Here is a 25,553-nt window from a genome sequence, read left to right as displayed (position 1 = left end):
TCTTGTTGTGGACTGATATGAGAATAATAACGAACAAGTATTTCTGATTCCCACCATCCCTGAGAGTACTCTTAAGTCACATGTTCTGGGTTGTCTAATCATTGGTAGCTTCGAGATGATATGAAGAGCGAATGAGACACTGATGCTGGTCGGATAGGGGTTCTGGGTACTGAGGTGAGTTTTTGGTACACCGCAATTCACTGAGGTCCTGGTTTCCTGCGCATAGTTCTGTGCATGGGCAGAATCCCTGCAACGTTTGGTCTTCTGATTTGAGATGCCTTAATAGTGCTCATATTGGTCCACGACGCCCTAACTCTTGTTTCCGGATAGCGGGAGTGACGGTTTTAACCTACCTATTGGTTCAATAGGTTCAATCAAGCTTGTCAGTTAAAAAGGTTTTCTATTTTTTGAACTTTTGTGCTACTATAATATAGATTGTTTTTCTTCTCTGTGTTCTTATGGCTGTGGTCGATATTGCGGTGCATAGCCGAGGACCTCTGCGGTGTCATTTGACGCAGTTTGGGGGTACCGGACGATGGGATGGCTGTTATTTTTGTGGTGAGTGCCGATGCATCATATCCCTACGAGTTGTTTTACTCTTGGGTTACTATGCCGACGGTGAATGCAGATGACAATATGTTTAATTCCTATACTCCCACGCGGGTCCCAGCGAATTATACGCCATATAGGACACAGGAGATTCCTATTTCGGCTTGGCAGCATCGCATTTGGTTTAATGGCGCCCTTCCCCATACGGTTATACCAGTTCGTTTGGGCCCTTTATCAATTCCAGAGGCCACTTGGCCGGTACTGGCCGGATTTACACCTCATCCTCGTTATTTGAATGCTACGGTGGATGAGTTGCGTCTCCTCCATACAGCCCTGATTACAGTATATCGGGCTTTAATGCAATACGTTTCACGCAACGTGCAGGTGGGGGCACCTGTTGTTGCGGGACAGCCTGCTGGCCCGGCCGGGATTGTCATTAGTCCCATCATGGTTAATTCGGTGATGGGCAAGCGCCCCCAGAATAAGGACGATTTACCTTATTGGCTTGCTGAGAAATTTGACCAGCTGGAAGCAGTATTTCCACACTCTACTCCTGTGAAGAACGAGGAGAACGTTGTTCAGTAACCTGAAATCTGTCAGGTGACCTAATGCTAGTGCGATCGCGCAAATCATATGTGCGTTCACTAGTCGCCTGTACCGGCGACACAGGACGAGACCCCTGTTTCTGTTGCTGCTTTCCCTGTTTCTTTGTTCTCCAATTCTGTTTAGGAAAAGTTGGACGATTGTCCTTGCCAGACGAACTCACCTTAGTTTGCTGTTGTATGTCTGGAATGACAATAGTAGGCTTAATCCCTAAACTTCTGTGGCCAATAGTTCTATAAGCCTCCGCAATAATTTTAGGTAACTCTCGGGGTTTATCGAGTTCCTTCGACGAGGGCTAAACCATTCGCCACTTGAAAGTGTACCGCATCTCCCTTGAGGTTACCAAGGATGAGAGAGGCCACTACGTCGAACACATCGACAAGCCTCATTTCCAACTCGACTGCCGCCTCTGGACCGTGTTGATCTTGAACACGCTTGATGATGCAGGGAAGCACGGCCATAGATGGGGTGCTGAAGCACTTAGAGTAGACTGCTGCAAAAACCTTACCTCAGTTGTCACAATCGGCCACCTCTTTGACATCGCCAGATGTCACCTATATCTTTGATGCCTCATTACAGACTCAGGAGTACTTGCAGTATGAATTTGTTCATCCAGCTCCTCTGTCTCTACGCCCGCTTGAAGATTACCATTGTGTCATTTATACTGACGGTTCGGCGCAACCGGCGACGGAATCAAAGCATGCCTATTCAGCGGCCAGCGCAATTGTAGTGGGTACTTTCGTGAATGGAGAATTCAAGTCTGATGTCGTGCATACGCAGTCATTGGGTGATTGTACCGCACAGTTGGCAGAGCTCCGTGCTCTGGTGCTTGCATTGGAGTTTGCTGATCCTCGGGTTACTACTCTTATAGTGAGTGACTCATTTTACTATGTTCAGTCTTTTAACGACAATTTATTCATTTGGTCTCAGAATGAATATCGCGATTCCAAAGGTAGCACAGTCAAGCATAAAATGCTTTGGGTTCGGGTGGCAGAACTTAAACAGTATCTGCCACTCGTGAATGTAATTCACACTCTTGGTCACCAGCAAGTTGGTGTCCACGCTGTCGGCAACAGCTTAGCTGACGAAGCAGCGAAAACAGCAGTGGCAACATATCTAGTAGCAGCAGTTACAAGATCCAAAAGTAAGATTGATGATGACATCTTGGCAGCTATTGCTGCAACGGAGAAGGGAGGTAATTACCCTTGAGGTTTCCCTTCTCGGTACTCTTATCATTGAAGCCCTGATAAAGTTCCCTATGTGAGAATTAACGATGTTGGTGACAGATTGATTCCCAACGCGGACTGCAGACCTTCCTTGATAACAGCGGCTCACGAAGGTATGGCCTCTGCCCATGCCGGCGTTTCAGCTACTGTTACTCTCTTACAACAACGTTACTGGTGGCGCGGGCTGTATAAACAGACTTGCACTTATGTTCTTGATTGTGACATATGCCAGCAGATTAAACCTTCGACTGCTGCGCGCCCACCACAGACTCAGTTGTGCATATCTAATAAACCACTTGGGTGTGTTTATCTAGATCACTGCGGTCCTTTCTCCACTGATACTGCGTACAAGTACATCTTAGTTGCAGTGGATTCGTGCACACATTTTCTTTGGGTATGGCCGCAAAGGAGTGCTGATGCTCGAACTGTCATCAGGGATGTGCGTGTCTTTGTGGGAATTTTTGCATGTGGTACCCTTCATTCTGACCAGGGCCCTGCGTTCGCCTCTAAGGCGTACAAAGAAGCCATGAGATCTTTGGGGGTCCAAGTCAAATTTTCGTGTCCATACCGGCCTGAGGGTAATAGTGTTGTGGAACGAATGAACCGTGACTTAAAGCAATCCCTGACAGCTAGGGTTTTAGGCACTGGCAGGAACTGGTTAGCCCATCTGTATAACGTACAACGTGCACTTAATAATCTCCCTAGAAGGTCTCTGGGTGGGCGGACCCCATACGAGATGCTCTTTGGCATAAAAATGTTTGTCCCGGACCTTGATAGTCTAGACATGGCGGCGTCAGCCGCACCCTTTGACGTAGATGATCACTGTGCTGTATTACAGAATCTACAAGAGACCAGAGACAGTCTTGCAAAGGAACACTTGCCCTTCACATCTGATGCTGCGCTTCAGATTCCAGTAGTCGGCTGGCTACCTCGAGTTGGTGACCTGGTCCGTGAGATGGTAGAGAACCAGAAGGAGTTTGGCCCCTCTTATCGTGCACCGGTTCCAGTGCTTGGCGTGTACAAGAACAGTCATTTTACCTCCACTTCCTGGTCGCAAGGATAACAGGTACATCTCCATTGACAATGTCAAACTACAGCGAGTGGCCGATTCTTCTTAGTATGACTCCAGCGGCCTCTTGCCCTGCGATGCTGAGGAATTCTGTTTTGGCTCTGGCTTCTAACACCATGCCTGATATTGCCATCGAGATGCATACAGTTACTAATCCTTTGTTGCCACCACCGGCTGGTGGTCCACCTGAAGATACTGAGTATGCCTATCCCACAGATGAATCATTGCCTGTTTTACAATCAACTGCAGTTAACCAGTCACGTTTCTCATTTGACACTAACTCTATGACTTCCAGTGCTCCATCGAAAATTTCTATTTTTACTGTTTGGTTTAAAAGACATTTTTTAATTCCCCCTTGGCTTTACATTTGGCTGGTGCTCATCAGTATTTTTTTGTTTATGTCCATTGGATTTGTGGTGGTATTTTTCTGTCTTGTAAATGGACACTATCTCAAAGAAAGATCTACAATTAGACTAATTGATGGAACTTTGGCCCCCCACTCCTCATCACACATCATGAAGAGGGACCAGACTTTTGTGAATATTACTGCCTGGCCTGTGTTAGATGGGATTGTGTGGGATGCTGTGAAATTTCAAATTCATGGACCCACTGAGGTTATTAATGTTCCCAATGTTCTTCGTGTTTCTATGGTTGATGTTGTGAAACAAAACATCCGCTCTGATGATTGGGACGTTCAGGCCACAGAGGCACTGTTTTCTGATCTAAAATATTATGCTGCCTTTGATGCTGAAGATTTGTATTTAGACACTGCTAATTATGGGGAACTGTTTTGCTATCAACACTATGGCAATCATTTCCTACATAAAGCCAATACGTTTCGAAATTTCGAAATTATACGCAATGGGAACATTGTCCGGCGCCAAAGCAAGGCAGCTCCAGCACGTTGGTGAACAAATTTGCATATTTTATTGATTTCAGTGTTTCAAAACCTGCCGCCTTTTATTTTAAAGTGGCAGTAGAGTCTGCTTCGAAGGTTAGGCTTACACACACTAAATTGTTGTATTCCAAGTCCTTTATGGATGAATTGGCTATCGGGGGTTATGATCTGTGGAAAGCTACTATTGATCTTAAATCTGTTTGGGGTTCTAAGACATGGCAGGTACGAGGAACAGAAACTCTGCATCGTGCCTGCCTCATCCGAAACCACATGCTATTTTTGAATTCTACTATTTTTCAAACCACCTGCTTTGGATTGGCTACTTCTAAAAAGATGAATTCCCCCTCTATCCCTGATCTGGGTTCATATCCTAATTGGGATAATCGTACAGATCTGTCCCTTAATGTGTTGCAGTCATACATTACTAATACATCCTTCAATATTTCCAAATTAGATCGGGAAGGAAGGTTGATATGGCAGAAGAGCTCTGATTCCTGTCAACATCGTTTTCTGGGTCTGCAACCTGGGTATACGCAGGTTCGAGTAGACCCCCGCTTTGAATCTTCCCATTCAGTTACTTCCTACTCTGTGGGGAAGTTATGCCAGACTTGGCTGCAACATTCCACCTTGTCATCTGTTAAACTTAATTTACCAAAATTTAATGAAAAAATAGATTTGAATGATTTTGTTAAGGGTCCTGTGGGTGGCAGGTCCAAAAGGTGGGTGTATGCTGTTTATAACGAGGTTTGGAAATTATCGCAAATTGAAGCTGCTTCCAGATTGAGCCATTGATCAAGCCAATTTGGAAAAAGTACTAGCTGTTATTGATAATAGCATTAACACCCTTTCTTCCAGAATTTACACATTAGATAATATTGTTTCATCTGTTGTTGATATTGTGCAGGATGATATGTCTGTTTTATATCATGGTCAAAATCAATTGCGTTCTATAATGCATTTTGCATGGACTTTGCAAAAATTGAAGGCTGGGAAAGTTCCCTGGGACTATATGAATACATCGTCTTTATTCCTTCCATTTAATCTGACTGTGAAACAACAGTTCATGTCCATGAAAGATGCAGCATACTCATTACTGCATATTGAGAAGTTAGAACTTTTGCCTTTCTCTGTGGCCGAATTGAACTCCGCTGTGTGGCTTATCCACAGGTTAATCACATTACCATTTCCTTTGTTTAAGTTCAGTTTGTGCATGAAACATTATGCCCTAGGCAGAAATTAACCGTTGGGTACAGCTTTCCTGCATGAAGTTTGGTCACTCCCATTTACATACAGGTGCATGAGAGAAGGTAAAGAAGTTTATTTGAAAGGTGAGGAATGCACTTCCACACCTGATCACTCAGTAGTCTGTAGGCACATCCAATTGCATGGCGCATGCAACGTTCAAGCACTGAATTTAGCTTGCGTCCTGAAAGGGATTCCAGTGCCAGCTATTACGCCCTCTTTTATGTTGTTAGCTAATGGTAGTTACTTGCTTTTAAATAACGAGGCTTGCTGTGGGATGCTAGTGGGGATTCCCTACATTGTGGCTGTATTACAAAGAGTAGTCTGCTGTCAAAATGTCCTTTTCCCACCCCCGCATGGGCGGCTGGATGTCTCCATCTGGCCTTCCATTCCAACCTTGAAAGCAGAGTTCAACAAGATGAGCAGAATAAGGGCTCTATTGTCTCAAAAAGAAGTCGCTCTGACTTCCTCCCGTGAAACATTTGTCCTTCACGTAGCAAACACCCGCACGAGGTGCATGCGCTTTTAAATACTGATCTCCCCCTTCGTTTTGGTGCTCTGATTCACACTATATTTAATGCCTCGTCAACAACTGACTTGGCGCATTTTTTCAAAATTGTGGGCTCCGGCCTCGTGACCTCCTTCCAAACTATTTTTGGTGTGATACCGGCGTTTTTTCATTCTATTTTTTCCAGCATCTTTGGTGGGCTCCAATTGATTCTCGCCCTCACGGGTGATGTGCTGTTGTTGGTCTGCTTGCTGTGCAATGGCTGCACAATTTGTGTCACACAACAGCCTGTCCCGGCTGCTTCATCTTCGTAACCGGATGCTTGAATATTATGGAACATTGCCACTGGCCACCTTAAGCATAGCCTATGGATTGTCCTTCCGGTTTTCCTACTTTACTTGTGTGCAACCTGTTTTGCATTGCCTAGATTGTCCTTTCGAATGGGCTCTGGATTTGTGCTTGTCAAACTCGGTGTCTCCTGCCCCGGATTATGATCGACTGATGAGTCTCTTAGTGGCTCATGAGTTGGACTGTTCTGGTATCAGGATTATGGCCTGTGGAGCGGCACATGGAGTCCTAGGGAAATGGGACATCTATACAGTTATCTTGAAGAACACGCCAGTTGTCCTCTGATTGTGCTAGATGTCCCAGTTGTCGAGAAACATGTATGTTTGTTTACCTTGTTAGACTGGATGGCGGAAACTTTTGCAGAACATTCTAATGACTTTCTCTTGGAGGCTGTCGCCACTTACTGGGCATACACGTTGATGGATTAACTTGGATGTCGTCCACCTTTCCTTGTACGAACTTTCGTACTTGGGTATAGTCCTCGAGGAAAAGGGGTCCTGGGGGCCAGCTATTAGAAATAGGACATTGTCATTTAAGAAAGCTACCGCTGCACTTATGATCTTCTCGAAAAAGCTGGGGAGGAGACCACCGGCAATACTGTTAAAAATCTACCAAGCCAAGTGCATCAGTATAGCCATCTATGGGCAGGTATTTGGGGGATCAATAATAATTTCTCCTCAATACAAAGGGTAGAGAACGCTTTCTTAAGATTTATCTTGGCAACCCCTGCTAGTTCCCCTGTTTTTAACTGTCACGCAGAGCTAGGTATGCGCTATGTGAGTGATCTGATTAGTATACAACCAGTTCTGCTTTGGTACAGGGTATGGACTTCTCCAGCATTAACGTTAAATAGAGATATCCTTAAAGATTGTATGGGATTGGATAAGGCACTTAGGATACCCTGGTTGAAGTATATTTGTCATTTCACAAGGGACCTTGGCAGACCCGAGTTTTACTTTCAACCAGAGACCATGTGCAGTCTATCAAGAAAGGATTTGAAGGAGCTATGTTGGTCCCACGTTGAATCACTTAGATTAGGCGTTGAACTCAATAAGAACCTTGTATTTCAACATCAATTTACATTGGTTTCGAGTGATATTCAGCCTTATTTAACATGGTGCCAGGTGGGCTTTGACCGTTTTTTGCTCACCAGGCTAAGGTTCGATGTCTTTTTCCGCTTAGTTTCCTTCCCCGTAGTTAATGACTGGGCAAGAAAATTATGTAATTGCCCTTGTGATAATCTGTCTACCCAGTCAACCCTACATGTAATTTGTTTTTGTAAATTTTATTCGATGGAAAGATCTAGATGGATTAAGCCATTTTAAAAAAAACATGGTTCTTGGAGACACTGTCGGCCCGCCTTATTGTTTTTTAGTATCTTTACAAAACGAATACTGTGTGTCAATAATGTTGGGCTTTTTAAAAAGTATTTTAAGGAAAAGGAAACGTTTAATGAGTTTTTAAAGTAACTTATTTATGTTCTGTGTAACGATATTTTATTGTGGATTACTTTTGTCTATATGAACATGTTACTTTTATGAATTCATGAATCTTGAACTCGAATAAAGTATTATTATCTTATCTTATCTTGTACGAACTGCACATTTTTTTTTTCTTTTTTCGACATTTAGGCTCGCTGAGCCTTTGCAAGATGTACGTAGTTTTCCGTTTTCTTTTTTCCCTTCATTTTTTTTTATGCTTTTTTTTTTCTTCTCGAACTTTCACTCCCCTTTCTATGGATTTACAATACATGCACTTGGTTCCATTCTGTCAAACTTGAACTCTGCATTCCTCAATTGTGTCCCTATTTGTTCGTGGTCCGATCAAGGGAGGGTGTAGTGGAGGCGGAGTTTTAGATGCATACATTGCTATGTTAGCATAAGCGTCTTAGATGTTAGAAACGCCATCTTGCACTTTTTCTGCTTTTGCACACGACACTGCAGATAGATGTTATTATTTGAAAACTGTTTGCCTGCATTTTCTTCACATGAGAACGGTCTGTTGTTCACATCCCTAGACGTGCACCGCGACCTTGGTCTGAACATTGTGTGCAGAAACAGTCTGGGCCAACAAACAATGTATGCTTTTGAGTTCAGGTTGATCGGCCCACGCTCTAGCCATAACACGCACACAGCTGCAAATATCTGAAAGTCGAAAGCCTTTAATATTGCAGTTTGCATGCATTAGACACACATTCTGGAGAAGAACTTTTCCAGGCGCAGAGCAAAGCTGATCCTGTGATGTGATTCACCTAAGCTGATCTTTAGGGTATGGGGTTCCCCATTCAAACCTAGAGACCTTCTATTAGTCTAATAATACTAGCTTAGTAGCGAAGGGAGGGTGGTTGTATTCCACTATCATTTGTAATATGATTTCTCCCTTCCTTTTCTATGGTATTGTAACAATGCTGATGGTTTTAATTGTAATCATTTGTCTGCTTATGTTAGCCAAAGTACTGCATCTTAGGACACGTAGTTTATAAAATAAACATTTTAAACTTAACTGTGTCACCGAATACCCTTGTTGTGGACTGATATGAGAATAATAACGAACAGGTATTTCTGATTCCCACCATTCCTGAGAGTACTCTAAGTCGCATGTTCTGGGTTGTCTAATCATTGGTAGCTTCGAAATGATATGAAGAGCGAATGAGACACTGATGCTGGTCGGATAGGGGTTCTGGGTACTGAGGTGAGTTTTTGGTACACTGCAATTCACTGAGGTCCTGGTTTCCTGCGCATAGTTCTGTGCATGAGCAGAATCCCTGCAACAGTTGGATACAAAGAGAAGAGGGGGGATTCCTCCTAATTGGAGAAGTGCCCTCACACACCCATAAGAGTGTCATGCTTCATCACTGGGCGTATGCTCCCCATAGGGGTGGCGCTGCTGTCCCCCACGGGCCCCGCGAGAGGGCTCTTTGACAGAGATCTTTTCAGAGGAACGCCTCAGTTGTGAGTGTGGGTGTGTGGGGAATAATAAGTTGGAAAACCTTCTAGGGTGGGCGATAGTGGTCAGTTATAAAAGAAATGACAGTACTGTCTTGGTGTTGGTAGAGCTACTATACAGTCTCGCTGCCATGGATACAAAGTATCATAGATGGGTAGAAACGCCATTGGATTCACTAGGGACCACACAGGCGTGAACGATGTCAACCTGAATTGACCATTTTCACCACTTACCTACTCTTTATTATCACTATTTTCACTGAGAATCGCAGAAGGCAAATACTCTCAATTGACAATGAGGTCACGTGTACCCTTCCCTGCTTTATTTTAACCATATCGCACGGACCCCAGAATAAAACTCTCTAAGGGTACCAGTACGATATTTTTAACCCGCTTGCACTATTCCCCACACACCCACACTCACAACTGCGGCGTTCCTTTGAAAAGATCTCTGTCAAAGAGCCCTCTTGCAGGGCCGGTGGGGGACAGCAGTGCCACCCCCACTAGGAGCATACTCCCAATGATGAAGCGTGACACTCTTATGGGTGTGTGAGGGCACTTCTCCAATTAGGAGGACTCCCCCCTCTTCTCTTTGTATCCAACCTTTAACTAATAAAGAAGTTAGGTATCCTTTACACCTACACTTCAGGCGGCCAAATTGTTAGTAACCTCATTAGGAACAGTTACCCTCCAGTGATAGACACTATTAATTTTATTGACTGTGGCAGGATGAAACGATGACTTGATCCCACCATGATGAAACCTGCAACTTTTATTAGTTGTAGCCCTTTCAGCGATGATGCATACTAAATATTCTCTGTTTGTGTAAACTGTGTTAGGTGTCCCCATATAAACAACTGTGTACCTGCCTTCTCCCTTACAAATCGTACCACTTCGTAGAATCTAGAAAATTAGCTGCTTTATTTTCGTCCTTAAATCTTGCTGTTTGGCATTCAGATAGCCTTAAAAGACTAATGAGCCCCAAACACCACACATCTGCTGCAACCGCGGCCCATGCAGGTAAGAGCGGTGGGGCCAGGTGGGGGTAGAGGATTTCGACAGACGACGACGAGGGAAAATTAATTATTTATTTATTTTTTCCCTTCGGTCGTCTGTAGAATCTCCCTTACCTGGCCCCTCCACTCTTACCTGCACCTGCCAAAGCTGATCTGCTGACGTCCACCAAGCATAAAGTTGTGCCACAAAGATATATGTCTCTGTTCCAATTGCACCCACCACCTGTCAAGGGTTGGGTTCTTCCAATGCTAACAATGGTGATATTAATATTGTGTGTGGCAAGGCTTCTGTGTAATCATAGTACGGTTGGTGCAAAACAGGCTTAATTGCATTTAACAATAAGGAATGAGTGTAATAAGCATAGGGCTTGGAAAAAGACGATCAATTGTTTGAACACTGATGCTAACAATGTGTGTTTGATCCCCATATTTTCTGTTTTAAAACTGCATGTGTTTGACACCATTCATTCTAACAAGACATAGAAGGAAAACAGCTGCGAATGAGGTGACCTTGTTGAGGTCCATATTAGAAGAGAGAAGTAGCATTTGCTTCCAAAGCTACCGTATGCTTCTGCAAAGGAGCATTGTTTGCATACTTTTGCAACAAAACAGGAACTGAGCACAAGTGACCCCTCCTTGCTCCCTAAGACACCCTGCGTGATGAAGGTTTGAAGGACCAGTGAAGTGGTGGGGTTAGACACACGGACCGGTTCCTGCGGGGGGATGCTGATGGGCTGAATTCCAACTGCTGGGCCCGATGGCAGCTAAGGTCTGCAGGAAAACTGTGCATCAGTTGGCATAATTAAGGCTTATTAAAGTATTACAGCCATACCAGGAATGTAGTTGAATGCTGTTATAGCATCTATAACATCCTTCCATCCACAGCAGGTAGCTAGGAAATAAAACAATTTCCCATTAATATTCTGGGTTTTTATGGCTGTACATGCTCCAATGAAGAAATGTTATTTTCTTGTGATTGTAGGAAATTGGGTTACTGGTTGAGGTGGGCAAAGCCCTACTTCAGCAGCAACCACTATTTCTGTCAGGGTGAAGTCACAAGCAAACACCAAACTAACCTGTGCTTAACCCTCTGGTAGCTTGATACAAATGCAGTTAGGCTTAAATTAGGGGCAATGTGTAAAGTATTTTTGCAGCACTTCAGACAGTAATGAAGTCAAAATACAACACAAGAAAAATCCCACATTAATTTAGAAAAATACAATAAAATGTATTTAATTATTTGAGACCAAAACGCCACAAATCCAATCAGTAGCATTGAAGATATGCAATTTCAATGTTTAAGTAAAAATAGAGCAAAAAACAAAGGAAATGATGAACGGAGTGTTGAACATTGCAAGCACTCACCCCCAGTCAACTGATCTGGCTTTAATCCATCACCATTCTTTAGCCCACTCTGCCACCCCAGTTCAGACATGGCCATATGCAAATCAGTCTGACCCTGTGCCTCATGGGAACAGTCCAGCCCGAACTGCCAAACCATGTCTTCCCTGGACCGGAAACAAGCTTCCTAGGACCGGTTTCTGGCATTTTAGCCCGCTTCAGCCAGGCTTGCTTGAATCCAGTGGCAAAGTGAGCAAGGGACTCACGTCTGAGCATACCCTGCCAACTTATGGCGAACAAAGCAAAAACCAAAGGAAATGATGAACGGAGTGTTGAACATTGCAAGCACTCACCCCCAGTCAACTGATCTGGGTTTAATCCATCACCATTCTTTAGCCCACTCTGCCACCCCAGTTCAGACATGGCCATATGCAAATCAGTCTGACCCTGTGCCTCATGGGAATAGTCCAGCCCGAACTGCCAAGCCATGTCTTCCCTGGACCGGAAACAAGCTTCCTAGGACCGGTTTCTGGCATTTCAGCCGTCTTCAGACAGGCTTGCTTGAATCCAGTGGCAAAGTGAGCAAGGGACTCACGTCTGAGCATACCCTGCCAACTTATGGCGAACAAAGCAAAAACCAAAGGAAATGATGAACGGAGTGTTGAACATTGCAAGCACTCACCCCCAGTCAACTGATCTGGGTTTAATCCATCACCATTCTTTAGCCCACTCTGCCACCCCAGTTCAGACATGGCCATATGCAAATCATTCTGACCCTGTGCCTCATGGGAACAGTCGAGCCCGAACTGCCAAGCCATGTCTTTCCTGGACCGGAAACAAGCTTCCTAGGACCGGTTTCTGGCATTTCAGCCGTCTTCAGCCAGGCTTGCTTGAATCCAGTGGCAAAGTGAGCAAGGGGCTCACGTCTTAGCATACCCTGCCAACTTATGGCGAACAAAGCAAAAACCAAAGGAAATGATGAACGGAGTGTTGAACATTGCATGCACTCACCCCCAGTCAACTGATCTGGGTTTAATCCATCACCATTCTTTAGCCCACTCTGCCACCCCAGTTCAGACATGGCCATATGCAAATCAGTCTGACCCTGTGCCTCAAGGGAACAGTCCAGCCAGAACTGCAAAGCCATGTCTTCCCTGGACCGGAAACAAGCTTCCTAGGACCACTTTCTGGCATTTCCGCCATCTTCAGCCAGGCTTGCTTGAATCCAGTGGCAAAGTGAGCAAGGGACTCACGTCTGAGCATACCCTGCCAACTTATGGCGAACAAAGCAAAAACCAAAGGAAATGATGAACGTAGTGTTGAACATTGCAAGCACTCACCCCCAGTCAACTGATCTGGGTTTAATCCATCACCATTCTTTAACCCACTCTGCCACCCCAGTTCAGACATGGCCATATGCAAATCAGTCTGACCCTGTGCCTCATGGGAACAGTCCAGCCCGAACTGCCAAGCCATATCTTCCCTGGACCGGAAACAAGCTTCCTAGGACCGGTTTCTGGCATTTCAGCCGTCTTCAGCCAGGCTTGCTTGAATCCAGTGGCAAAGTGAGCAAGGGACTCACGTCTGAGCATACCCTGCCAACTTATGGCGAACAAAGCAAAAACCAAAGGAAATGATGAACGGAGTGTTGAATATTGCAAGCACTCACCCCCAGTCAACTGATCTGGGTTTAATCCATCACCATTCTTTAGCCCACTCTGCCACCCCAGTTCAGACATGGCCATATGCAAATCAGTCTGACCCTGTGCCTCTTGGGAACAGTCCAGCCCGAACTGCCAAGCCATGTCTTCCCTGGACCGGAAACAAGCTTCCTTTGGTTTTTGCTTTGTTCGCCATAAATTGGCAGGGTATGCTCAGACGTGAGTCCCTTGCTCACTTTGCCACTGGATTCAAGCAAGCCTGGCTGAAGACGGCTGAAATGTTGTGATGCGAGGTCTGGGATTGGGGATGTGTCACGCTGCGACAGTTATGATTTGAAGATGTTTTGCACTGCATCGGTTCTGCGCACCGGCTGGGCTGGCAGAGCACCTTAAGGCCCACTTCCAGGGATCCAGGCCTCGGGTGACACTATTTGGGGGTAGGACCTACAGCAGGCAGAGTCCAGATGCTGGATTCAAGGTGGTTGGAGCCTTTGCTGTTTCGGAGGCTCTGATCAGGTGGCCAGCCAACTAGCCCTTGGAGTGACTCTGGTCGTCCTGGGTTCAAGATTCAAGTCCAGTCCCTCTCTCTTGAGAATCAGAGCAGCAGGGTAGCAGTCCTACTTTCAGAGCAGCACAGCAGTACTTCTGAGTCTTCCATAGGTCCAGAGGTGTAATGAAGTGTTGGGTCTGAGGGTCCAATATTTATACCTAGTGCTAGCTTTGAAGTAGAGGGTTCCGGAGCTTTCCACCCCTAAAGGTGTTAAGAATATCTTGCTTCCCTGTCCTGGCCCCAGCATGTCTGGAGACAGAAAAGACTAGTGTCAGAACCCTTTGTGAGTATGCTGGACAGAGCCACCGTGATGTTCAAGTGTGGTTGATGACAGCTCCTCCCCCTCATTAAGTCAGAGATGACCCATCCTGTCAACACCTATTCCCCCTTTGCCAACACCTATTCCCCCAATTCCCTGTTTGGGAGCAATACACAAAGTCTGTTTGTTCTATGCCCTTCTCAAGATAGTATCTCCCTCCAGCACAACTTGTTGACCCTCATGGGTTCCAACTTGTTTTTCCTACTTATTGTGCGTTCAAACCTTGGTTATCAATTTGATTCATTCCTTGGAAATGAGTTCTTCAAACCCTTGCAGATTTTCATGCCTATCTTTATTTGTCAAATGCAAAAACAACAATTGATGGACAGAATGCAGAACAATGTCATACATTCACCCCAGTACAGATATCTGGGCCTAAATCCATCGTTTTTTTGCTCACCATGCCATTCCAGTTTGAACCCAGCCATATGCAAATCAGTCTTGACCCTGTGCCCCATGGGAACAGTCCAGCCCGAACTGCCAAGCCAGGTCCTCCCTGGACTGGAAACAAGCATCCTAGGACCGGTTTTGGGCTTTCAGCCCTCGTCAGCCAGGATAGCTTGATTCCAGTGGCATGGAGAGCAAGGGACTCACGTCTGAGCATACCCTTCCCACTCGGGTGACAAATGCAAAAACAACAATTGATGGACAGAATGCAGAACAATGTCATACATTCACCCCAGTACAGAGATCTGGGCCTAAATCCATCGTTTTTTTGCTCACCATGCCATTCCAGTTTGAACCCAGCCATATGCAAATCAGTCTTGACCCTGTGCCCCATGGGAACAGTCCAGCCCGAACTGCCAAGCCAGGTCCTCCCTGGACTGGAAACAAGCATCCTAGGACCGGTTTCGGGCTTTCAGCCCTCGTCAGCCAGGATAGCTTGATTCCAGTGGCATGGAGAGCAAGGGACTCACGTCTGAGCATACCCTTCCCACTCGGGGTGACAAATGCAAAAACAACAATTGATGGACAGAATGCAGAACAATGTCATACATTCACCCCAGTACAGAGATCTGGGCCTAAATCCATCGTTTTTTTGCTCACCATGCCATTCCAGTTTGAACCCAGCCATATGCAAATCAGTCTTGACCCTGTGCCCCATGGGAACAGTCCAGCCCGAACTGCCAAGCCAGGTCCTCCCTGGACTGGAAACAAGCATCCTAGGACCGGTTTCGGGCTTTCAGCCCTCGTCAGCCAGGATAGCTTGATTCCAGTGGCATGGAGAGCAAGGGACTCACGTCTGAGCATACCCTTCCCACTCGGGTGACAAATGCAAAAACAACAATTGATGGACAGAATGCAGAACAATGTCATACATTCACCCCAGTACAGAGATCTGGGCCTAAATCCATCGTTTTTTTGCTCACCATGCCATTCCAGTTTGAACCCAGCCATATGCAAATCAGTCTTGACCCTGTGCCCCATGGGAACAGTCCAGCCCGAACTGCCAAGCCAGGTCCTCCCTGGACTGGAAACAAGCATCCTAGGACCGGTTTCGGGCTTTCAGCCCTCGTCAGCCAGGATAGCTTGATTCCAGTGGCATGGAGAGCAAGGGACTCACGTCTGAGCATACCCTTCCCACTCGGGGTGACAAATGCAAAAACAACAATTGATGGACAGAATGCAGAACAATGTCATACATTCACCCCAGTACAGAGATCTGGGCCTAAATCCATCGTTTTTTTGCTCACCATGCCATTCCAGTTTGAACCCAGCCATATGCAAATCAGTCTTGACCCTGTGCCCCATGGGAACAGTCCAGCCCGAACTGCCAAGCCAGGTCCTCCCTGGACTGGAAACAAGCATCCTAGGACCGGTTTCGGGCTTTCAGCCCTCGTCAGCCAGGATAGCTTGATTCCAGTGGCATGGAGAGCAAGGGACTCACGTCTGAGCATACCCTTCCCACTCGGGGTGACAAATGCAAAAACAACAATTGATGGACAGAATGCAGAACAATGTCATACATTCACCCCAGTACAGATATCTGGGCCTAAATCCATCGTTTTTTTGCTCACCATGCTATTCCAGTTTGAACCCAGCCATATGCAAATCAGTCTTGACCCTGTGCCCCATGGGAACAGTCCAGCCCGAACTGCCAAGCCAGGTCCTCCCTGGACTGGAAACAAGCATCCTAGGACCGGTTTCGGGCTTTCAGCCCTCGTCAGCCAGGATAGCTTGATTCCAGTGGCATGGAGAGCAAGGGACTCACGTCTGAGCATACCCTTCCCACTCGGGGTGACAAATGCAAAAACAACAATTGATGGACAGAATGCAGAACAATGTCATACATTCACCCCAGTACAGAGATCTGGGCCTAAATCCATCGTTCTTTTGCTCACCATGCCATTCCAGTTTGAACCCAGCCATATGCAAATCAGTCTTGACCCTGTGCCCCATGGGAACAGTCCAGCCCGAACTGCCAAGCCAGGTCCTCCCTGGACTGGAAACAAGCATCCTAGGACCGGTTTCGGGCTTTCAGCCCTCGTCAGCCAGGATAGCTTGATTCCAGTGGCATGGAGAGCAAGGGACTCACGTCTGAGCATACCCTTCCCACTCGGGGTGACAAATGCAAAAACAACAATTGATGGACAGAATGCAGAACAATGTCATACATTCACCCCAGTACAGAGATCTGGGCCTAAATCCATCGTTTTTTTGCTCACCATGCCATTCCAGTTTGAACCCAGCCATATGCAAATCAGTCTTGACCCTGTGCCCCATGGGAACAGTCCAGCCCGAACTGCCAAGCCAGGTCCTCCCTGGACTGGAAACAAACATCCTAGGACCGGTTTCGGGCTTTCAGCCCTCGTCAGCCAGGATAGCTTGATTCCAGTGGCATGGAGAGCAAGGGACTCACGTCTGAGCATACCCTTCCCACTCGTGGTGACAAATGCAAAAACAACAATTGATGGACAGAATGCAGAACAATGTCATACATTCACCCCAGTACAGAGATCTGGGCCTAAATCCATCGTTTTTTTGCTCACCATGCCATTCCAGTTTGAACCCAGCCATATGCAAATCAGTCTTGACCCTGTGCCCCATGGGAACAGTCCAGCCCGAACTGCCAAGCCAGGTCCTCCCTGGACTGGAAACAAGCATCCTAGGACCGGTTTCGGGCTTTCAGCCCTCGTCAGCCAGGATAGCTTGATTCCAGTGGCATGGAGAGCAAGGGACTCACGTCTGAGCATACCCTTCCCACTCGGGGTGACAAATGCAAAAACAACAATTGATGGACAGAATGCAGAACAATGTCATACATTCACCCCAGTACAGAGATCTGGGCCTAAATCCATCATTTTTTTGCTCACCATGCCATTCCAGTTTGAACCCAGCCATATGCAAATCAGTCTTGACCCTGTGCCCCATGGGAACAGTCCAGCCCGAACTGCCAAGCCAGGTCCTCCCTGGACTGGAAACAAGCATCCTAGGACCGGTTTCGGGCTTTCAGCCCTCGTCAGCCAGGATAGCTTGATTCCAGTGGCATGGAGAGCAAGGGACTCATGTGGGATGGGTATTCCCAGACGTGGGACCCGTGCTCACTACGCCACTGGAGTCAAGCTATCCTGGCTGATGACGGCTGATAGCCAGAAACCGGTCCTAGGATGCTTGATTCCGGTCCAGGGAAGACATGGCTTGGCAGTTCGGGCTGGACTGTTCCCATGAGGCACAGGGTCAAGACTGATTTGCATATGGCCATGTCTAAACTGGGGTGGTGTAGTGGGCAAAAGAACGATGGATTTAACCCAGATCTCTTGACTGGGGGAGAATGTCTGCATTGTCAGCATTCCGTCCATCAATTGTTTGTTGTAACGCTTTTCGCCCTAAGTGGGATGGGTATTCCCAGACGTGGGACCCGTGCTCACTACGCCACTGGAGTCAAGCTATCCTGGCTGATGACGGCTGATAGCCAGAAACCGGTCCTAGGATGCTTGATTCCGGTCCAGGGAAGACATGGCTTGGCAGTTCGGGCTGGACTGTTCCCATGAGGCACAGGGTCAAGACTGATTTGCATATGGCCATGTCTAAACTGGGGTGGTGTAGTGGGCAAAAGAACGATGGATTTAACCCAGATCTCTTGACTGGGGGAGAATGTCTGCAATGTCAGCATTCCGTCCATCAATTGTTTGTTGTAACGCTTTTTGCCCTAAGTGGGATGGGTATTCCCAGACGTGGGACCCGTGCTCACTACGCCACTGGAGTCAAGCTATCCTGGCTGATGATGGCTGATAGCCAGAAACCGGTCCTAGGATGCTTGATTCCGGTCCAGGGAAGACATGGCTTGGCAGTTCGGGCTGGACTGTTCCCATGAGGCACAGGGTCAAGACTGATTTGCATATGGCCATGTCTAAACTGGGGTGGTGTAGTGGGCAAAAGAACGATGGATTTAACCCAGATCTCTTGACTGGGGGAGAATGTCTGCATTGTCAGCATTCCGTCCATCAATTGTTTGTTGTAATATCTTTATTTGTCAGACATTAATGTTTAACATATTCATCGTGTACCCCTCCTGGCACATGTTAAACAGGTCCCCAACGCATTTCAGACCCACCTAGGTCCTTCATCAGGGGATTTGTTGTACTTCTTGTGAGAAATCTATTTCTCTCCTAAGGTGTAGCAACTAATTTCCAAGGAATTATAAAATTGTATAACCAAGGTTTGAACAAGCAATGCAAACAACTTCATGAAGTAGCACCAATGATCAGAAGGTGGCACCATACTAGCACACAAAGAACGTATTTCAAAGAAGCATTACCAAGAGAAACGAGATGTGCACAAATTATCATAGCTTCACACAAAGACCAACTGCCAGCTACACCTAGTCATGTGACCCAGGATGCAGGCTGCAGGCATAAAAAATGTCAACTTGCTAAAACAGAATTGTGACTTAAAATCCAACTTTACTATTAAAGGAGGCTTTAAAGTACAATTCTTTAGACATCAAACTCAACATTCCCACCTTCTCGCAATTGAAATTTATCACTTATTAAATGTCATAGGTTTCCCCAATGTTGTCCTATGGCAGAGGCAGGCCTTGCAGTAGTGAAAAACGGATTTGAGAATGTTTCACCACCAGGATGTGCAGAAGATAAAAGTATCTGTCCAACTTTTTAAATACACAGCACCCTGCCCTATTGGCTGTTTAGGGCCTACCCTAGGGGTGACTTATACATATTAAAAAGGAAGGTTTCTGCTTGGTAGAAGGTCTATTTAGCCAGGTTGAAATGGAAATTTAAAACTGCACACACAGGCTTCAATGGCAGGCCTGAGACATGTTTAAAAAGGCTACTTAAGGGGGTAGCACAATTAGTGCAGAAGGCCCACTAGTAGCATTTAATTTACAGGCCCTGGATACTTGCAGTATCACTTTACTAGGGACTTCCAAGTAAATTAAACTTGCCAATTAAGTGTAATCCTATCCTACCATGATTAAAGGAGAGATCACAAGCACTTTAGCTTTGGTTAGCAGTGGTAAAGTGCTCAGAGTCCTAAAAGCCAACAAAAACAGATTCAGAAACCAGAAAGGTGAAAACAAAAAGTGTGGGGATGACCCTGGGGAAAGGGCCAAGTACAACCGTGATCTAGAGTAATGATGCTAAAACAGTAAATTTCGGTTACATAAGCAGTTAAACAGATTGACATGAAATTCACAGATTCTACAAGATGCCTTGTACAGTAATGCCATCAGTGAATTCAAATTGCAGTAGTTCATGTTTTTTAGATTATCTCTGCAGTTGAATATGGAAATGGAGATGCTATTGAATTACGGAAAACACTAGACTAGGTTGATAATGTTAAAAGTTTTAAACAAATGCAGCCTGTTAAATTGTTATTAAGACATGAGAGTCGACAGCGTAGTTTTTAGCATGATGTGAGCTGAGAGAGCAAAGGTGACTACGCGACTAACCTTCAATGAAGATCAAGACAAAGTGGACCCTAGTAACTTGACTGTGAAATAACAGATTGTCTACAGAAACTAGTGTGTTCCACTCAAGAAACTGTTTCTCACTCTAGCCATCTCTACTTCCAATCACCTAATTAGTCCTGAGCAAGATCTCCTCAAATGTAAACCCCACTTGGGAAGGTCAAAACGTTGCGGCACAAAGACATGAGGAGTTTCAATTCAAATATGTTGAATTCATTTATCCAATGAGGCACTATTGGAATTAAAATAATGACAACTTTAGCACAACATGTCCTGTAGCTTCACCACCATCATCGGGGACATTACTAATTATACATATACATCCTGGGTATGGTTTTCTCTTAATTTTAGTCTTCTTACCGCCTGTTTTTGCCGACTTCGTTTATGCTGGCCTTAGGAATCTGAGCACTTTACCACACTTACTGTTAACCAGTGCTAAAGTGCATGCACTTTTTACTTTAAACATTGTTACATTGGTTTTATCCACTATTGGCATATTTGATTTACTTTAAGTCCCTAGTAAAGTGCATTACATGTGCTCAGGGCTTGTAAATCAAATGCAACTAGTGGGCTTCAAGCTCTGATTGTGCCACCCACATAAGTAGCCCTTTAAACTTGTCTCAGGCCTGCCACTGCAGAGCCTGTGTGTGTAGTTTTAAATTGCCATTTCGACCTGGCAAGTTAACCTACTTGCCAGACCCAAACCTTCTCTTTTATTACATATCGGCCACCCCTAAGGTGCCTGGACAGCCTATGGACAGGTTGGTGTAGAGTATTTAAGAAGAAAAGTAGAGCATTTACTTTTAAGTTTTACATGTCCTGGTAGTGAAAAACACTTACATTCGTTTTTCACTACTATAAGGCTTATCTCTCCCATAGGCTAACATTGAGATTTCCTTATTACATTTTATAAGTGTCATTTCCAATTGGGAAGAGATGGAAAACCCAAATGTGGTGTCCCTGAGCTCACAATTTAAAAACACAACTGATGGTGAAGATGGTTTTTAAATGGCAGTTCTGAAAATTCCACTTTTAGAAAGTTGGCATTTTCTTACTTCAACGATTTGGTGCCTTCTGCCTCAATCTGGAATACACGTCTGGGCTGGGTAACAGCTGGCTTCCTGCATTCCCTTTAGACAGCCACAGAGAAAGGAAGGGTAGGTGTGACTGAGTAGCCATCTGCATGTTGATGGGTCATTCTGAGCATGATGGGAGGGAGGAGCTGACACTTTACACCTGAAAGGGCTGTGGCCTGTCCCCACACAATGCATTGCACACGCTCCTGGAATGAGTCTGGAGAAAGGGCAGGAAAGGCAGGATATTGTGCTCTTTAAAGCATCTCTTTGAAATCTCCCTACTTCAAAGGCCAACTGGGTATAAGTGCTGGGATCTGACACCACCAAACGACAACACTTATGGAACTGAGGACATTCTATCAGGAAGGAGGACTGTTGTGCTGCTGGGAGGGACTGCAGCTTTGCTGAACTGCTTTGCTCTGTTGGCCTGCTGCCTGCTGCTTCTTGCCAGGGAGTGAGAAGTACTGGACTTGCTTCTCTACATCCCAGAATCTCAGTATTCTCCAAAGGCTTGTTGGCTTGCCTCCTGTTTCTGAAGTCGCAGGGATATCAAAGACGTCACTGTCATCTTCAAATCAGCACCTAGACTTTACTTGCTGTACGTTTTTCTCTGCCAAGTGGTACCAACCCAGTCCATGGCCCTTGGAAGAGCGTTTAAAGTGCTGCATCTGCTCGAACCTGTGCCTCGATGCCGTTGCACCAATCGGAATCGACACATCCTGCTGCGAGATCGTACTCGACAGATCACCGCTGTTGAAGAAACCGGAACATGTGCATCAACGCTTTTGCGCTGATCAGAACTGACGCATCTCCTGCTTCAAGACTGGGATCAACACATCACTGCTGTTAGAGGGACCAGACCAGCGCATCGCATTTGGAACCGCCGCATTGCATCCGGGGCTACCGCTTTGGAACCAACGCATCGCTGCCAGTGTGTAAAGAAGATAGACGCATCACCCTCCAGTGTGGCTTAACCCAGCACATGGCATTCAGAACCGCTGCAATTGGAACTGGCGCTTCGCTCAATGGAACCGACACATTGCCGCAGCTGCATGGAAAAATCCTGCCCAACATTCCAACTGCTTGAGGATCATCGATGCATCTTGTGCTCCGACAAGTATTTTGGTACCTTTGCTCAGGGGGCCCTGTGTGGGTCCTGTAGTCAGCTCACACTCCATCATGGATAGCCTGAACTCTTCACTTGGTCCCGGTCTAGCACAACCAATTTTACTCTTAGAGCGCTATTTGCTTCTAAGTGCAATTTTTGCATTTAATCTTTAAAAATTAATTTCTCAAATTCCACTAATTGGATATTTGTCATGTTGGTCTTGTTTTATTCATACAATTAATATCTTGTTTTCTGTACTGGTGGAGTCTTTTTGGAGTGTTTTCACTATGTTACTATGTGTTGTGTGCACAAATACTTATACCTGACTGTTCTGTGCCAAGCTATCAGAGGGTGAGCACAGGTTAATTTAGGGTGTGTATCTGGCTTACCGTGACTAGGTTGGTGGTTCCTACTTGGACAGGATGCATACCTCTGCCGACTAGAGACACAATTTCTAACAGTTTGTCTAGAAGAGAGGACAAACTGATTAGCACACAATTATTTGTCTTTTAGAGCAATCAAGGGCTCTCTCTTGCTTATTTTTTAAATGCAATATAAATGTTGAATGGTATATGTGTAGTTGTTTTGATATTGTCTTCATGGGGTACGCACAAAACAAAGTTGTGAATATTCACCTAATAAGAAAAGGAAGACAAACAAACAACGGTTGTGTTGCAATCAATACTGATGAAAATCATGAGTGAAGATTAAGTACATAAGTACTAGAAAAAGGATTGTGCACTTTTTTCTGTTTAAAGGAGTATGTATTTGTGACCTACTGGAGTATTGCTATTTATTTACATAATTGTAGGCCCAACCCCAGCAGTCTGATATCGGCTACACCTTTTAAAATGTTCTGCGTGAATAGTTGAGCACACATCAACAAGCTGAGATAGCACGTTATACTGAGCAGCATTACCAAGTGTGAAATTCACAATGTTTTGAAAGGCAGTAACCAACTTTTGCCACTACATACTTATATTCTGTGTATTGTTGAACAATGTTGTTTCACAATCACCTAGGACTAAGACATTCTATTAGTTTTCAACAAATGTTTGTTTATTCTCAGTGCCAAAGTCAAAGTGTGATTATGTGACTATTGCCTAGATTTCCTAAGCTTATCCATTTCTTCTGTGTATCTTCAGGGAACCTTTTCTGTATGTGCTTGCAAAGAAGTGAAACAAAAGACAAAATAGGACCAATGTTGAACTCTAGATCTACCATGGATAAAGTAATCAGATCTCTAACTGTGCTACTCTAAAAGACAGTGTCGCTCAAAGAATTGTTCCTTAATTTGGCATGTCTTGGCTCTTGCATACTGTCATCCTCCACTCTAAAATAGGTTTCTCCACTGAGTCGCTTGTGAGCTACATACAAGATTATTAAATTCGAAGATTTCGCTAGGTTGAATTAATTTATGTATAATGAAATTGAAAAGAGTGTATTTGAGATCCAAATATGTATATTTTTTTAACACATAAACTGATGAATTAAGAAAAATTATAAACTTTATGAAATAAATGTAAAGCTGATTTTTGAGTGATATATCATGCCACATCATGGTACTAGGTATATTACAGCTATGGCTGGTATCTATTACCCATGTAGAGGCATTCCAAATTGATAAAGCCTTTGTTTTACATTAAGACGGCAATCCAGTCTGTGGCACCAAGGTGATTACTGCTAGTAGCCTTGCATAGGGTGGTCGCTAATGTAAACTTGTCTGATATGTTCACTGTTAAAATTGTAAGAACATTCACTGGGGATGATATTTATTGAACACAGCTCTTATTACAGTAAAGGTTGGCTCCCCTGCTCTACGGCAACCTCTTCAAGAGCTTTAAGAATAATACAAACATCACACCCATCCTGATAGAACTACACTGGGTCCTCTTTCCAGCCACACTACAAATACAGCTGAATCAAACCTAAAACCATCACAACGGGCCTCTTGTGTATCCTGCTGACAAGATCCCCACCTCTGATGGCTCTCAGCACACACGTAGCCAGGACACCATCATACTGGAAATAAAGGAATGCTAAAAAGGAAAAACAAGACAACAGGCTTTTTAATGTATGCGGCCAAGATGTAGGACAGCTTCCATGCATGAAATCAGGACTGCCGCATCCCTGCTCCAATTCAGGGAGGAGCCGAAGACACACCTCTTCAAAGAACACTACATCGTGATGACTTAGCAGCCCACCTCCAGTCTTGGAACACAGCTTCCCTTCAGATCACTTTTTGGCTATATTCCTTCCTTTGACCATGTACAGCGCTCTGCTGCCTTTTGCTTCGGTTCATGCTATACACATATCACAAACAAACATACACACATGTATACATACATGCTAAAGGCTGAGGAAGCTGAACTTTGTTCCACAGTGTCTTTAAGTGGGTGCTTCTGGCAGTGTTTGTGCAACAGCTGTCTTAGTAACAGTGTAGGACTACCACCCCTGGAACCAGGATCTTCAAGCCAGAAAAGAGCGGGAACTATCCATATTGGGAATCTTCAGTCTCCCACGACCTCTAGCCTGCTGCCTGGAACACCAAGCATTCACACACACACTCACACACACACACACACACACAGGGGAACTGAGTTGTCCAATGAGGTGTCTCTCTTATTTGCAGTAAACCATTGTCACCCCACAGCTTGGGTGGGAAGGCAGGACCTTCCTCACAGCTGTGATGGTGACACTTTGGGTGTACCACATACCCCAAATGCAGCAGTCCTAAACCTCTGCTGGAAGTCAAAAACAAGAGGTTCTGTGGAGTGCTTCTGATAATTGAAGTACAATGATGGGAAAATATAATAAAATGTTTGGATAAGGACAGAATAATGTAGCTGACTGCAGTGCTCGGGGACTGTCCTCACATTAGCTACTAACATCACCAGGACGCATGCCTTCAGTGCCCTAATAGCAGTGAGGTTTGATTCTAGAAAGATTCTGCAAAGAAAAAGAGCAGGGCTCCTGACACTATGATGAAGTTAAAAACACACCTTCCCTCTCGGCCGTCACCCCTTCCCCGCCCCAATACCCCCAACCCTACCCTCACTGTTACCGTTTTTAAATGAGGATGCCTAGATCATTATCGAGTGCTTAGCAACACGGCGGGGTGATATATCGGGGAAACACGTGTCATCCCCCTGTCCCTTGGGGCTG

General features: G+C 45.2%; 1 protein-coding gene across 1 annotated transcript in view; it reads left to right on the top strand.

The window, feature by feature from the left end:
- The window catches only part of TBC1D19 (TBC1 domain family member 19), a 1,311,239-nt gene that overhangs the window by 1,048,861 nt on the left and 236,825 nt on the right, over positions 1-25,553 (top strand). The window lies entirely within an intron of this gene.

Source organism: Triturus cristatus, chromosome 2_2 (assembly GCF_964204655.1).
Source record: "Triturus cristatus chromosome 2_2, aTriCri1.1, whole genome shotgun sequence".
Lineage (NCBI taxonomy): Eukaryota > Metazoa > Chordata > Amphibia > Caudata > Salamandridae > Triturus > Triturus cristatus.
The sequence above is the reverse complement of the archived record's forward strand: the minus strand, read 5'-3'. Positions and strand labels throughout refer to the sequence as shown.